Here is a 15136-nt window from a genome sequence, read left to right on the forward strand (position 1 = left end):
ATGGATATACAGCTGAATTTCGTAGAGCATCAGTGATAAATTACTTCCAATTTCATGTGTGATTTATAAATATTCTTTGGAGACTAAGGAAATATCTTCTTATTTTAATTAACCAATGTTTCTGTCTTCTCAAAATAAGGTGAAAATCTCAAGTGCATCTGATCCATACCCTTTTGCAAAAAAAAAAATAGCTATTAGCTCAGAGAAAGTCACAGTTATGCATCCTTATCTTTTTCAAACTGCATTTGTTCTGGGCAAATTTTTAACAGATGGTTCCCAGTATCAAATGAAAACAGTGGACCATTACAAATGGAACATGAGATACACTTAGATAAAGAAAGAGGAGTTTGAAAGTGTGTTTAAAAATACTTCAGAAGTTCAGGAAACTGTAACTAAATTAGATTCAGGTACTTCACAGAAAGCTAATTACCTGAGTTAAAACAACAATACATAAAATGTTTTCAATTTGAAATGAAACTCATTTAGCATACCTAATAAGCCTTCTGCTTGTTTGAGAGCTTTGCTAGAACTCTTGGAGTAACTGAATATGAGCTCACCCCCTCCCTTCTTTAAATATTTTGTGAAAAAACAGAAGAGTAACTTCTTTCTTTTATTAGACTATAAACAGAGGAGAAGGAAAAAGAAAATTAAGTAATAACATACTATTCTTTTAGAAATACAGAAAACAAAAATGTGGGCAAAAAAGGTAGCAAAGCTGAGAAGTACTTCACATCCGCAGAAAAAAAGAGGGCTGTGAGGAGAGGACTGCAGGGCTCCAGGTACCGATGGTCAAATGTAACGAGATATAAGAAGCAGATGGTGTTCTGAAAAAATGGGTGCTACTGACAGAGGCACAGTGTGAAGGATGGCTCTATGGTGGCTGCTGCTCTGGAAACCTGATATTATCATTATACAGGTAAGATTTTCCTCTAGCTTACCCCAAAATCTTTCAATCTGAGCTTACATATTAGTTGTGAGTGCAGCACAAAAGGAGAAAAAGCAATTGCAGGTTTGAATTGAGTGTGAAGCAGCTTCTCTTTAGGTATCTTCAGAATATGTAGGACTTGCTATTGCAAGCTGACAACAGAATTGCTTGAAAACTCTCTTTTTTTTTTAGCCTGTGTTAAAAAGACCATCAGAGACCTGGTGCTCTCTTAGTGTCTTGTGTAAATCAGAAAACGTAAAGGAAACTGAGTTTTGTACCTGCAATAACTAGCATCCAGCTGTGTCCCCTGCAGCTTCAAGGGAGAAACCATTTCTAAGATAATGAAATGTAAACTCCTGAAAACTTCCCAGCATTTGGAAAGACGTCATGAAACTACTGAAAGTTCCAAATAGGACTAGTGCATACGGCTTAGTCTCCGTTTGTAGAAAGCTATAGCAACCTGTGCTATACAGAAGAAAACCTTAAGGTGGTTGGCTGGTTATTCTAGGGGGGTATGTAAAGCTCTCCTGGTACTGCTTCTAAATGCTGTGGTTCATCAAAGACCAAGCAGCCCTTGGTCGGTCAGGTTTGATTGCTTACTGAAGGGTCAGTTTGAAACTTCAGCAGTAATGCAGACATGGTGATATGAGTATTCATCTTAGTGTGAACAAAATTCAAGCAGGCAGGAGCACTACTGTTAGGCACTGAACAGGGCTTTGGAATTGACATTGCCCTATTTAATCACGTTGGCAATTAACATTGCAAACCTTGAGTGACACACTAGATCTTGGGGAACAACCTCATTTGGTAGGGCGAAATGTTGGCAGCTGTTGAGGCACGATAAAATTAAGAAAGATGATGGAGTGAGTTCCATAAACCATGTTTTTTTCCCTGCTATCCATCATTAGGGCAGTTATACAGTGTAGAGCTCACTGTGACTGCTTGCTGCTCTGCTGTTGTATGGCTTTAGGAAAACCATCACACTTCTGTATGTATTTCTTACTACTATAACTCTTTGGTGTAAGACTCTTGGGTAAGTTGAAATCAGAAGGCTGAAGTCCCTGCATGAAGTGTTACCTTGTTGGAGTGGTGCCTCTGAGTGTTCCCAGACAGCTGGTGGAAAACCCTAAATACAGAGCTTGAGGTAGATCTTAAACCATCTGTATATGCCACTAAGTGTTTGTGTAATCTGCAAGCAATGCTGTAAAACTGATAATACCTGCTTAGAAAAATTAATATTGTGACAGCAGTTATTGTAGGGAGATGTATTGCATTTTTAATGACAACAGCTGTAATTATCTAAAGAGATGCCTGCAAAACCTGAGAAAGCAAAAAAGGCAGCGGTGCCCGATTTGTCATTACACAGTCTAAGGTGACTTCAGATGAAAAAAAATCCCATTGTGGTATGTGGGATTAGAATCTCATACGAAAGTGTATTGGCAGTGAAACTGTTTTAATCAGTTAAATTATCATTTTGTACAAAAAAAAGACAGATTTGCTTAATAACCTCTCTACTCCAGGGAAGTAAGAAGAAATTGTCAATAAAAGCAATTACAAGTTAAATGAGAGAGGCAAGCACAGCACAGGATGGGACTTGTTTTTTTTATTTTTTTAAATTTTGAATTGCAAATAATTCCTCATACAAAGCAACTTACCTTACATGTCATACAACAGATCAGTACTGGTGGGTCACCATTAAGACAGATTTTGTTTTGTATTTAGCTATATTTAAGTGATGTTTACTGAAAAAGGCTCTTCCTGTATGCTGTTGGGAAAGCTCTTATTTGGTGGAAATTGCTTGAATTGGGATAAAAAGTGATCTTTATGATCACAGATTTAAACCAATATTTGCTCATTTCTCCCTCAATATGTGTACTCAAAAAAAGGCTTTAAAAAAAAATACAGTGTAGGTGGAAGTCTTGCAAGATTCTAGGCACTACTATTAGCAGAAACCCTAGAAGATCTCACTTTCATGTGGTTCATAATCACACTTTACCCTGTGAGATGGAGTTGCTTCTTCAGCAGGCTCCATCCCTTCCCTGCAGTGTTAGACTTTGCAGAAGGGGCCAGAGGCTCATCTTTGTGGTGCATTTGTCCTTATTTTAAGTGGAAAAGGGGCAAGGCCATCTGCAGCAAGAGATGCCATGGTGGAGAGCATGTTTTATCAACTATTGTTGTTGTGGGATAGAATTCAGTGGGGAAAGTGTACTTGAGCTGTCTGTGTGGCAGCTGAAATTTCTATGCGGATAAAAACTGGGCTTCGGGATCATGGGAGTCTTTTGCCTTTCCCTGAAGTCTTATTCCCAGGAGCGTATTTTACTGATGAAATGCCATGGGCTGCTAAGAATTATTATTTTTTAGTGGTGCCTGTGTTGTTTTTTTAAAAATAAAGAAAAGCTCCCCATGAGCAGAAGGGTACTTGAATTGAGCAGCTTTAAAGTAGCTTGCGACTAACAAATAGCTAACTTGCAGAAATGTTCATAGCAATTGGTTTCCTTAGGAGGAGACTAAATCTTCCCCTTGTCAACAAGTCACTGAGTTCAGTGTGAGAGACCACTTCACTTTCAAAAATCTCAAATTTACAAGTGAGCAGATGACAGAAGTGTCTCAAGTGCTGATGAGTTTATATGCATAATGCACTGAAGAGCAAATAATTAAGAAGTGCACTGATCATAAGGCTTTAACCTAGCTTCAAAATTCAGGGTGAAGTTGCACAAACACTTCTCTCCATTAGCAAAGCTGCTTTAAGCCTTTCCCGTTGGCGTCTTCCCTGCCCACCCTTCTGTTGCAGCTTGCAGTCTCCATGGTGCAGATCGCACTTGTTTTGTGGGCTGTGCTGTAAAGCAGGACAGATGTAATTATCCGGATTAAGAAACTCAAAGCACAACAAACCTTCAGGTTATATTTTTTTAACTTGGATCATCTGCTGATCCAATTTACAGCACAGCCCTTGCATTATGATGAGAGTGAGGAACCAAGCGAAACAGAGGAGGAGAAAGAGCCAAGACCTCAGATGCTTCAGCCTGAGAAAATGCTCTTCTGTCTTCAATGGGTTTGTATTAGCTTGCTTGGTGTCGCCGAAAATCTTTCTTCAGCTATGACATAGATATTAGGAATAATACTCTTTTGTGCGTGTGAGTTTATATAATCCTGAGGTGAGTAAAGTCCTCAAATAATATGTCTTTAGACTGAGTCTGCCTTTTAAATGCATTGTATATTGGAATACAATGATTCTTAGACTCAAACTTCTACCCCTGTGGAAGCAGCAACCCATGTCAGGACAGAGGACCTTTCCCAGTGCTGCATCAGCTGAAGGATTTGGAGTGTGGAGCTGTGGCCACCAGTGCTGAGCACCATAGCCTATATTTAACCAGAAATTATGAAAGTATCCTTTTCAGGGAATCCTGTCACATGGCACGCAGGAGAAAAACAACTTTAGATGTCTTGGATTCTTCTGTTTCCAGTTTATTCAAAACCAGTGGAGGATTGTTTCAAATAGCTCTGAATAAGTTACTGTTCCAGATATCTCGGCAGATCAAACTTTACTACTGGGAACTCTGTGGGGCTTTGACGCTTCTGGAAATCCTATAGCTGTGTAGGAAAGCAAGGTAGCAGAACTGACCTGTCCACTGTAAAACCTATTGACATTGTTAAACAGAAAAGGGGAATTTTTTTTTTAATAAATTTGGAAACAAAACCTGAAAGAAAACTGTATGTACCTAACAAGGGAAAAAAAGCATGAGGAGAATACCCATTATGGTAAAAAATGTTGAAAGTCCAGGATATTTGTTCTCAAAACCATAAATGGTGAGCTGGCTTGAAGACCTGTTTGCTCTGGGCTCCCTGTTGATGGATTTGTCTGTTTCATTGCTTTGTTTTCCTTTTAAGATCTATTATCTCTTTAAATATTGGGTGAGGAAGAGAATTTTTTTTTTAAATTCAGATATTAAAGTAAGAAGAATGCCTGTACAGTTTTGAATCTACAGCTGTATAACATGTTTTTTTTTTTTTCCTGCTATGGAACATGAAGATGGAGACATTGGGCAAATGCAGGAGAATTTTCACTGCCTCAATTCTTAACCAAAGTGGTTGTCTCTTCCCAGATCTCAGGGGTGCTGGGAGCCTCCCCAGCACCAGTACTAGGACTGTTGTAACACCAACTTAAACAGTGAAGAACTTGCCCTTGTTCCCCATCATCTTGGGTGTCCATCACTACCACTTTGTCAGAAGTTTTTGTCCCTCCAGATCTTCCACACTGCAGCTGTAGTTGTAGTCGTTCCTCAACCCAATTCTGTCAAAAAGATCCAGTTAATTTGAAGACTTTTAATAGTAGAGGATTTTGGTTTCCTTTTTCAACCTGGATGATTTTGACAGACTGTGGAACTGAGTGGGCAGGGGAATGAATTACACTTGGACAGATGGTCTTTTAATTCACTTTGCTATTACTACTTCTATAGTGGTGTTGCAATACTGTAAGAAACCCGGCAGCAATCATAGCTCTATTGCAGGCGGTGCTATACAAACAGAGATGGAATAAATCCTATCCTGGAAAAACTTATCTCCCTATAGGACAAATTATCCAAAAGAGGGACAAGCTAAGGCGCTACATAGGTGAAATGATGCATCCCCCTCATCATCACAAGCAAGAATGTAGTCCAGAATCTACAGGGAAAACCCAAAAAGATCTCACAGCTTCTCAGATGGGTGCAAGGGGTTTATGAACTCACCTTTGGGTGGTAAAACCAGTCCAGTCCTTGCTGTTGTTCTTCATCCCTTTTCATGCATTGCTAAAGCCACGTTCACCTCTGGGGTTGGGGCTCAGCCTCGCAGCTCTGGCGCATGTGCCTGGAATATGAGCATAGGTTTCACTCATGAACTGACAGGAGTTTGTGGGGATGCGGTGATGACACTGGATGCAGAGCATCCTTTGGCTGCAATGGAGGTGGTCCCTCCTGTACTTATCCCCAAATGGAGATCTTGACGTTACTCACTGGAGAATCTGCAGGGTCTGGCAGAGACCCAGCCCTTAGCTCCATGCCCTGTAGGAGCGCACAGCACAACCAATTGGGTGGCATGAGGTGTGTGCAACCCACACTAACAGTAAAGAGTTAGAAGGAAACGTTGTTTCCTCACTTTTACAAAGGGGATAAAAGCACAGAGAAAGAAGAAAGATTCTCTGAGGCGAGAGCAGCAGGTTGCCAGTTTTAGTTATCTGATTATTAGACCACTGCTGTCCCATGGGAGAATATTTGATAGAATTTTAGATTGACAGTTAAATGCTTTGCAATGCAGTACATAGGACATTTCCCTGAAAACTCCTGAGGCTCAGTTAGTTTTCTTACTATTCTGGAGTATGAAAACATGCTTTTCCAGGTAATGCCACATGACAAGCCTTTTATAGGCTTTCTACATGATGAACCCCTAAATTGTTGAACCTTAGCAGAGATGTGTCTATCAACATGGGGGTACATTAGAGAAGGAGAAATGCTGGGCCCTAAAAGTAGTACATCACGGTCTCTGGGTTTTGGAGCCTGTCTTACTCACAGAGCTGGATTGCCTGGTGGTTTATCAGGCCATGGAGACCAGATGGGATACCTGCAGATATAAGGGTAAAATAATAAGTTTACTTGTAAGTAACAGTTAGTAGTAATAGAGCATTAGTAATAGAATATTTTCAAAGAGACAGAAAGCCAGGCACAGAATTCAAATAAATTAATGGAAGAGCAGCACTAAGCTGTAGCTCTTCTGCTCTTTGTAGCAGAAAACTGGGGGGTGACAGCAGGAAGGCTCTTTTGGTGATTCCTTGTGCTTCTGAAAGCAGTGGAGAAGCAGGCATTTCTGATGGGATCTAGCCTGCAGAGGTTAGTCCAGGGCCACAAAGTGAACCTCCAATAAGACCAAGGACACAACCCATTTCTATATCTTCTGACATAGTCACAAAGCCATCACTTCCAGCAGACAGCAGAGCTCTTCCAAACCTTGCTAAATTAATTTGATTGTAGTAAAAGGATACAAAAATATTAATATAATGGATAATAACCTAATTATCTTCTTTGTACCACAGTGTGTTGTTTTTTTTTCATTTTCCTCTAGGCTGTTACCCACTATATAGAATAACTGGAATGTATAATCCTGTCCTAATTGCTGATTGATCATTTCTTCTTTATTTACAAATTGTCTGACCCTAGAAAATGGCTCTGTGTTATCAGGAAAGAGGTTAAAACTTTGCTAGATAAGGTCAGAAATTTCTCTGACAAGTACGTGTACCTGGAATATTAATCCAGACACATCACTGACTAAAAGGGGAATGGGAATAATCGTAACAAATATAATATCCCAACAGCTTACTCTGTATGGTATCAGCTATGTTTGTCTCCTTGCATTTATTTTTAATTACACTAACACTATATGATGCTGTTAGCAGGGTTTCTTATTCTTCCTTTGATAGTCTCAAAGCCAGTAAAATAGACCGTGGTTGTTGAACAATTATGCAATTAATGGCTCAATGCAGTTGGTAAGTGTGTTGCTAGGGAGATAGTCAGAATGACTTTTTTTATTAGTACTGTAATTCAAGGTAGGTCCCAAAGAGTATTGTAGTTTTTTGCCTTGTTTGCTGTCATCTCTGCACTAGATGTCAAAGCAAGAGAGCCTTGTTTGTGTTGTTCTGAGAGCGTAAAGGAAGTGGAACAGAGGACATTTTAGAGTATTGATTTTTCGCTTGTTTTTCCCATCTTCCTAAAGCATTTTCTGGCCTTTTAAATTTTCTCTATCAATCATGTTCTTTTTCTTATTGTTGGAATAGTAATAAGATGTTCTATATAAATGTCTTTCCCTTATTATATAATGCCCTTAGTCAGGCTGTAGTCTATAGTTATTTTCTGCTCCTACTTTCGTCCATAAACACCAGCATAAGATTTTTCTCTTAACTCCACAGTAACATGACTGTGATTTTATTTCCAAGAGGTATCAGCTGGGCAGATTTAAATGCTCCTACCTGGTATGAGATGACATGTATCTGTCCACGATTGTTGGGAAGCTCATTCTTAGGAGCTGCTGACTTTTACTATGCCCAGTCTAGGAGAGGTTTAGGCACTTGTGGTGGTTTATGCAACAATGCCTGGTAAAATTATCAATACCCAGGAGGGCTTTGCCGGTCATTACCTCTGGGGTTACAATATCTTTGGGCCAGAAAGGCAGATGGCCATGCTCCCAGGTCTCTGCACCAAAGCCAGGGCCAAACACCTGTGCTTCAAAGTCTCCACTGATCTCCTCAAACAGCAGAACGTGTAGTTTAAACTGAACAGCTTCAGTGAATGACTGAAACAGGGCTGGCAAAGTGGTCTGTAGATGTGTATAGGGGAATGTAGGTGATACCATGCTTAAAGGTAACTTAAAACACATTCTTACAACATTATCCAATATTTTCTTGTTTGAGATATATACTAAGGACGAGGTATCATTATGCCTTTTAAAGCGTGAGCTTGCAATTTGCGTGCCTTTGTCTTCTGACTGCTGGTATAATAAAAATAGTTGTGGTTCGTGTGGATGTAAGAAAAGGTAACAGATATCCTACAAACAGTGAGTAATGTCTCTTACACCCCACCCCATCCCAGTTAGCACACCGTGCTTCACAGCATGCAGCCTCGTAAAATAACCCCCCCGCATTGCTATTGACAAGACGTTTTCATCTGCACTGAGGGGATGAAAACAGATATGTGCTCCTACGAAAAGATGATTTTCTGCTTGGGTTTTCAGGAAAGCTCTGGAAACTTTGGAGGAATCAGTCTCCAAGAAGACTCCCTTTCCCTTGATCCTCACCATATTTGCAATCCTACTCTCTCAATTAGCAGTGAGCCTCCAGGTGAATGGCATTTAGTTTCTAGGCTTTAAGGGACTGGTTTGCTAGATGCTGAGTCTCCTTTGCAAGGCATGTTGTGATTCTGTGTTTTAATGACATTTCAGAGCTATAGCCTGCGGCAACAGAAATCCGTGCACATGGGGTTTCTGTGCATTTAAGGTTTTCTGCAGGATTTAGGGTATCCACAAAGATTTCTGGAAAAAAATGTGTCATATTTTCCAGTATATAAAGTTCTCAATTTTTGGGAATGAAATTTCTGTTCTGCTTCTAGTCTTGGGAGACAGACTAGAAAGTGAAAATGGATGTGTTTGAACTCTATAACTTGGCAGGATTGAAAAAACAGGTTAATACCTCAGGAATAAAAAAACCCCAAACAAACAGACAAATATGCACACCTGCAGTTTCCCCATACTATTCCATGTAAAATCACCAAGCAGATGCGGAGGACAATTGTGATAGTTTTGCCAAGGTTCTTTGTGAAATCTGTGACTATGCTGCCATGCATTTCAAGAAATGAATTTGTTCTCTTTTCAGAGCTTCCACACCCACTGGACCAGCCTCCTGATCTGTTTTTTGCTCTTTCTGTGCTTCATTATTATAAATTTAAACCACTTTCAGCAGAAATAGATGCAGTGGATGCTGCTGGTACCTCGAGTCCCTGATTTAGACCACTGCTTGTGGGTCACAGGTCTAATGCTGAGCAAACCTTGTGTGATTAAATAAATATTCAGATGATGAACAAAACCCTTGTGTGGTAATGACAAGTGAATCATACTACTTAGACTAATTGAACATTCCTTATGTATCTGTTTGTTAAGCTAAATAGCTTACTTCTGTTCTTGTTCTATGTTTGTATAGAAATGAAGCTAAAGGAAGTAGCTGAATCTACAGAAGAGTGTGGTGGGATAACACCAAAGAGCTAGTCTGGAGGTGAATCAGATGACTGCGGTGTAGTTAAGGGAGGAGCAAGCTTGGTTTTTTTTGAATGAACAGGAAAGTTTCAGAAAGAATTTGGCCACCTCTGCACTTTTGAAAATGATCACATTGATTTAAGTTTTCAAAGCCACTGCTGGAAAAGAACATACGTGTTACAGCAAGACTGAAACAAACTGGCTTTCAGGTTTGTTACTCTAAGGCAAACAAACAGCTTCTCTGAGCAACTGAAAAAAGCATGGCATTATGGCACCTGCTTTTATTGCAGGTATTAGGAAGACAACCCAAGAAGAGATTTTGCTGATTAGCATAGATTAATTAGACTAAACTGTACTGACTCATAACTTTGAGGATGCAGTTTAGTTTAGATACCTGAATATCAATTGTTCACTCTCTGCTTCAAGGTTTTTATTTTCATCACTTTGCTGCTTCTAAAGGTACCAGAGAGATCAGACAGAATAGATTCACTGAAGGACAAGTCAGTATTTCACTCACAGGGTTCTGGACATTGTGAAGATGACGAATACAGTTATTTCAAATGTAAGAAAATACATCCAGTAGAGAGCAAGCAACCTTACTCTTGATTCATTCTAACAGGACTTAGTGGATGCATAGATCATCGAGTTGTTTGATTTTAAACATATCTTTTGAAGAGCTGTGAGCAGAACAAGGCCAAATCTTTGGATGATGAACAGAATCCTAGTGTGGGTGAGTTTCTCTGCGGTGCTGTGTAAATGACAAATGAGTCACCTCATTTTGACTAATTGATCTTGTCTTGTATATTTGTTTATTAACACAAAACCATTTACTGCTGTTTCCATTTTGCATTTGTACAAAGAAATGAAAGATGCAAGTAGTTAACAGGTTTCCTTTGAACTGTAATGGTAGGGGATAATGAGACATTTTCAAATGATTTTTTGCCCATGAAACAAAACCATTATTTTTCTTTTTTGTTTCCCCTCCAACTCCAAATAGAAAGATGAATTGTGACTTATTCTTAGCCGTCACTGCTTGGGGTTACGAGAGAAAGTAAGCTGTAGACATGTTAGCGTTTCCAAGAATTTGGACTAGGCTTAATGACACTACCTTCAGGCATATAATTATAGCACCACAAGTAACTTGTGAACTGGTTGCTATAAACTCCTTTTTTAACCTGTAACAGCATTTCTCTAACTTCTGACACCCAGGAACACTTTTTTTCCTGAATTAAAATTGGTGGATCTCCACTGTCCATATGGATGTGTTACTGCATCTTTCCCATTGGCTCCTGGGCCACACATGCTTTTCAGGCTGTAGAGATGAGGCACAGGCTGTTGTTGTGGAACATTGTGTACTGCACCCACCGTAGGAGCTATAGGTGTATTTTGAATTAAGGGAACTAAATCCTTCAGGAAATATAATTGCTTTTCATCATGGGACATCTGCAACCAAACAGGTTTTAAACCTTCACAACATGCAGTATCTTTCCCAGTATGTGAAATTATTAAAAAATGTCCACAAGAGAAAAGTAAAATTAAAAATGAGGTTTTCACAGATAACTCTAATCCTATGTGGAGCCCAAGAAGCAGAAATAAGCAATTGTATTTAAGTGCAGAAGCAGAATTAATTTCAGTACATATAGACACACAACTGACTTGACTATCACAAGCTACTGGAAAAGAAGTTGAGATCAGTTTTCTTTCACAAATTTTTTTTACTTTTCTCATCAATTAATAAGTCCAGAGACTTAAAAGCTAACTGAATTAAAGATGAATGAACAGTTTGTGAATAATTTGCTGTATGTACTCACTTTCAAATCCATATTTCTTCTGAAGATTGTAAATGGAGAAGTGAAATGGACCCCGATGCCAGCCCAGAGAAGAATGTAATAGGATGAAAGCATGAAGAACTATGTCCTGTGCTGATGTGAAATACTGTAGTCCCTGTTCAGTTGGGCTGGTTTGTAACCAGAAAAGGCCGGGTTCTCCAAGGCATTCACAGTGGGTATATGTTAGCTGTCAAGGTATTGCTGTAGCCTTGGGATAGGGTCACGCAGCATAAAACAATGTTCAACAGGAAAGGAAATTGCAGAAAAGTCTGAAAGAGAAATTAGAAAGACTCTTTGTTTGAATATTGGAAGATGATATAACATTGAAGAGAATTAGCAATAACAGAATGTGTTGCTGGTGTAGGATGTAAGAGTTTTCCTGTCCTTGGTTCCCACCTGAATGTAGCTGTGCTCATTTCCAAGACCCAAATCAGTTTAAACAGAATCTTTAACACTAACCTTAATTCTTCTTCATGAAAACATGTGCAGATATTATTTAACTGGAAAAAGCCAGAGGAATTATTTTCATCTCCATATTGGTATCACAGGAATCTTTCAACACTAAGTATAAACAAGCATCCTGAGATGGAGGAGGAGCACAATAGAAGGTAACTACTGTTTTTGTAGCTGGCTGTGCTCACAGGATAGTGCTCACTAATAAATGAAAGATATAAAAAGCCTCTGATGGAAAACTTCAGTGACACACAGCATCATTGCAGGGGCACATTATCCACGCTGCCCTTGACAACCTACAGTATAGCTGCTTAGACCAGTTACATGATTTTTTTTTCCTATCAGGATCTTTGATGAAGAATCCTGGCAGGTAGTTTCCATCTTACTTCAATATTGGTTTTAGCAGCAGGAAGAATTTTACTGTCTAAAATTTCAAACAAGTCTTCAAATATTAAACAGTTAACATTCTTCTTTTAGCTGTTAGATTTGTACTGGAGCCAGCGGAGCCAGCTTTGCTCTGTGGTATACACTTAAAGGCAGAGTGTGCCTCCCCAGCCCTTGCCTCGATGGCCTCCTGCTCTGAGCAAAGGGAAAAGGGTTTTTTTCAGAATATGTGACTTTGCTATTGATCTTGTAGGAAACAAATCCATGTCAATGAGCCTAAAGGGCCAGGCTAATCAAAAGAACAATAGACAGGTTGATGTTGAGGGCTTCTTTTTTCCCCTTTCTGTTGCACTTTTAACTACAGTGATTCATTAAAATTGGAAGGCAGATAAATGACAAAATCTAGTTTCAGTGATAACTTCTGGGGGCCAAATGTTATCTCTGTTCATCCTCTGTGCTGACAACAAATAAGCAAATAAGAGAACATTGTGAAGGGAGAGCTAAAAAAAGCTAAACGTGTTTAGAGGTGAGGTGTCCTCACTCTCCCTCTGTTTCCTTGGCATAACCCATGTGGGTGTGCAACTGCAATCATAATCACCAGTGAACTGCAGGAGCAATTGGTCACCATCCTTCCAGGAAGCAATGATAAAAAGTTTGATGAGTGTTTGCAAACCTAGTCATAAAAATCAAGTTGTTTGAGCCTGGCTGCAGGCCTCAGTTTCTGTTGCTGCAGTGCAATGGTGATACAGTAAGGAAATGCCTCAAAGCTTTGCTTTCCCACTGCCACCAGGACTCTAAGCTGCAGCACTTCTGCTGTACTTGGTGTCAAACCCATCCTCTGAAATGGAATAAAAAAGTAAACATTCAGCTGTAAGTGTCTATCTTCTAAGAGGAAAATGATATTTCATAAAAACTCAACTATGCTATTCTCACCATCCAATTTTCTGTATTGGATTCATTTCTCAAATCTACTTACTTAGTTCAGAAGACTGAAATGTTGATCTCCCAAGTCCTGCAGTTTTATAAGCAGCATGTAGCTTTTCATTTAATCTGACGGTTGCGTTTAAATGACCCTACAGCTTTAGGGCATCGAGGCAACAGTTATTTCATAATAACATTTCTGTACAATGATAAATAATTCTATCAATGATAACTTGAAAGGCAATAACATGCATGTGGTATGGCTAGTATGGGCTGTTGAAAGGAAGTGTGCTGTTATGAAAATTTGTCTATGAGTGCCACAAGAAACCTCTGTTCCCAGAGGTCAGATATCAATTGTGCAGTAATTGTGCTTTATCCTCATAATGGTTGTCTTTAGTTTTTCAGTCAATGGTAACCTGCTGGGTAAGGGATCACCAAGTAGATGAAAGTGGGACCACTACAGTACTCTCAAACCACCTTTGCCTCAATGCGCTTTTGGTCTCCTCATCTATTGTCAATGGGTACAGACTAAGCCTGGGTGCTACTGAGTAACATGAAGGAAGTCCTACTTATGGATAATGGGGCAATAACAACAAAAAAGGCCTCATTTTTGTGAGAACAAAATGCCGTGCAAGGGAGTATGGGGTAACTTCATCGAAGTTCTGAGCTGAGCTTTTAGCTCTTTGAGCCCAAGGTTGGACTAGAGACATCCTGAGGTCCAGTCCGGCCTATGATCCTAAGAAGGTGGGAGGAGAGAGATAATTTATGACATTTTGAAAGTTTAAGAAAAAATACTGTATTAAGTCTTAAACAAAATGCAAGTTGTTGTGTCTCTTCAGCTCAACTCTCCCCTTCCAAAGCAGCATGCAACTCAAATCAATTAACTTAATCCTTCATATTTTGAGGAAATGAACTTTTATATTAATAAAAGTTCAGGTTTTGGTTTAAAAGTTTTAATTTTTTTTTAAGGTTCATCTGTTTTTCTCAGGAGATGTGTTCCACGGAGCACTGAATATATGCATGTACACAGACAATGGCAATTCATTAACTGGATGAAATGTGGGGACATTTGTTTGTTTGGTTGACACTTCCTTTCATATGGAAAATCCAGTGCCGAGTTTTCATCTATTCATGTTGTGTCACCTCTTGTAAAAGTCAATATGTCACTATTTTCTGTATGTCATCTGAGACTGATGGGAGTGCTGACTTTAAAGACAGGTCAGAAAGGCATTGGGAGAAAAAATCAACAACCTTTGCTAAAACAGAGTGATGCTAAATGTCACAGAACAAAGATTTAGATGCAATTTAGAGAGCTGACATGCAAAATGTGTACACTGTGGAGTTCAGAGTCTTGGTTAAAATGTAACAAAGTCTGTGATATTATACCCAGACACCTTATTACTTCCTCATTCTCCTCCAAAGCTTCAATATATCTTTTAGGGTGCTGCGATCTCTTTTAGCAGTATTGTAGGTCTGCATCATAGTGTAAAAGTGGTGTTTTGCAGACCATTGTTTAGTCTTCTCCATCAACTGGAAGTATATCTACTCATGTCCATATCACAATATTCTCTCCTTTTACATTAGCCCATTATCCTTGAATGGATTCAGACTAAAAGTTTGGCTTAAAGCTGCTTTTGGCTACCCAGACTGTCATTAGAGCAGCCTAAGGAAAGAGCAGAGGCACTGGCTGGAAGCGCTTCAGAGCTGGGAATTCTCTGCTGGCATCAATCCCGTTTCCATTCCCTGTCCCTTGCTAATTTTTAAAATTCATGCATTACTGTAATGGTGCAAAGTACTACAGAAATCTTTACTGCAGCTTGCCTTTAACGCACAAGAAGTTTAGTCTGAGAACAGA

Source organism: Cuculus canorus, chromosome 11 (assembly GCF_017976375.1).
Source record: "Cuculus canorus isolate bCucCan1 chromosome 11, bCucCan1.pri, whole genome shotgun sequence".
NCBI lineage: Eukaryota > Metazoa > Chordata > Aves > Cuculiformes > Cuculidae > Cuculus > Cuculus canorus.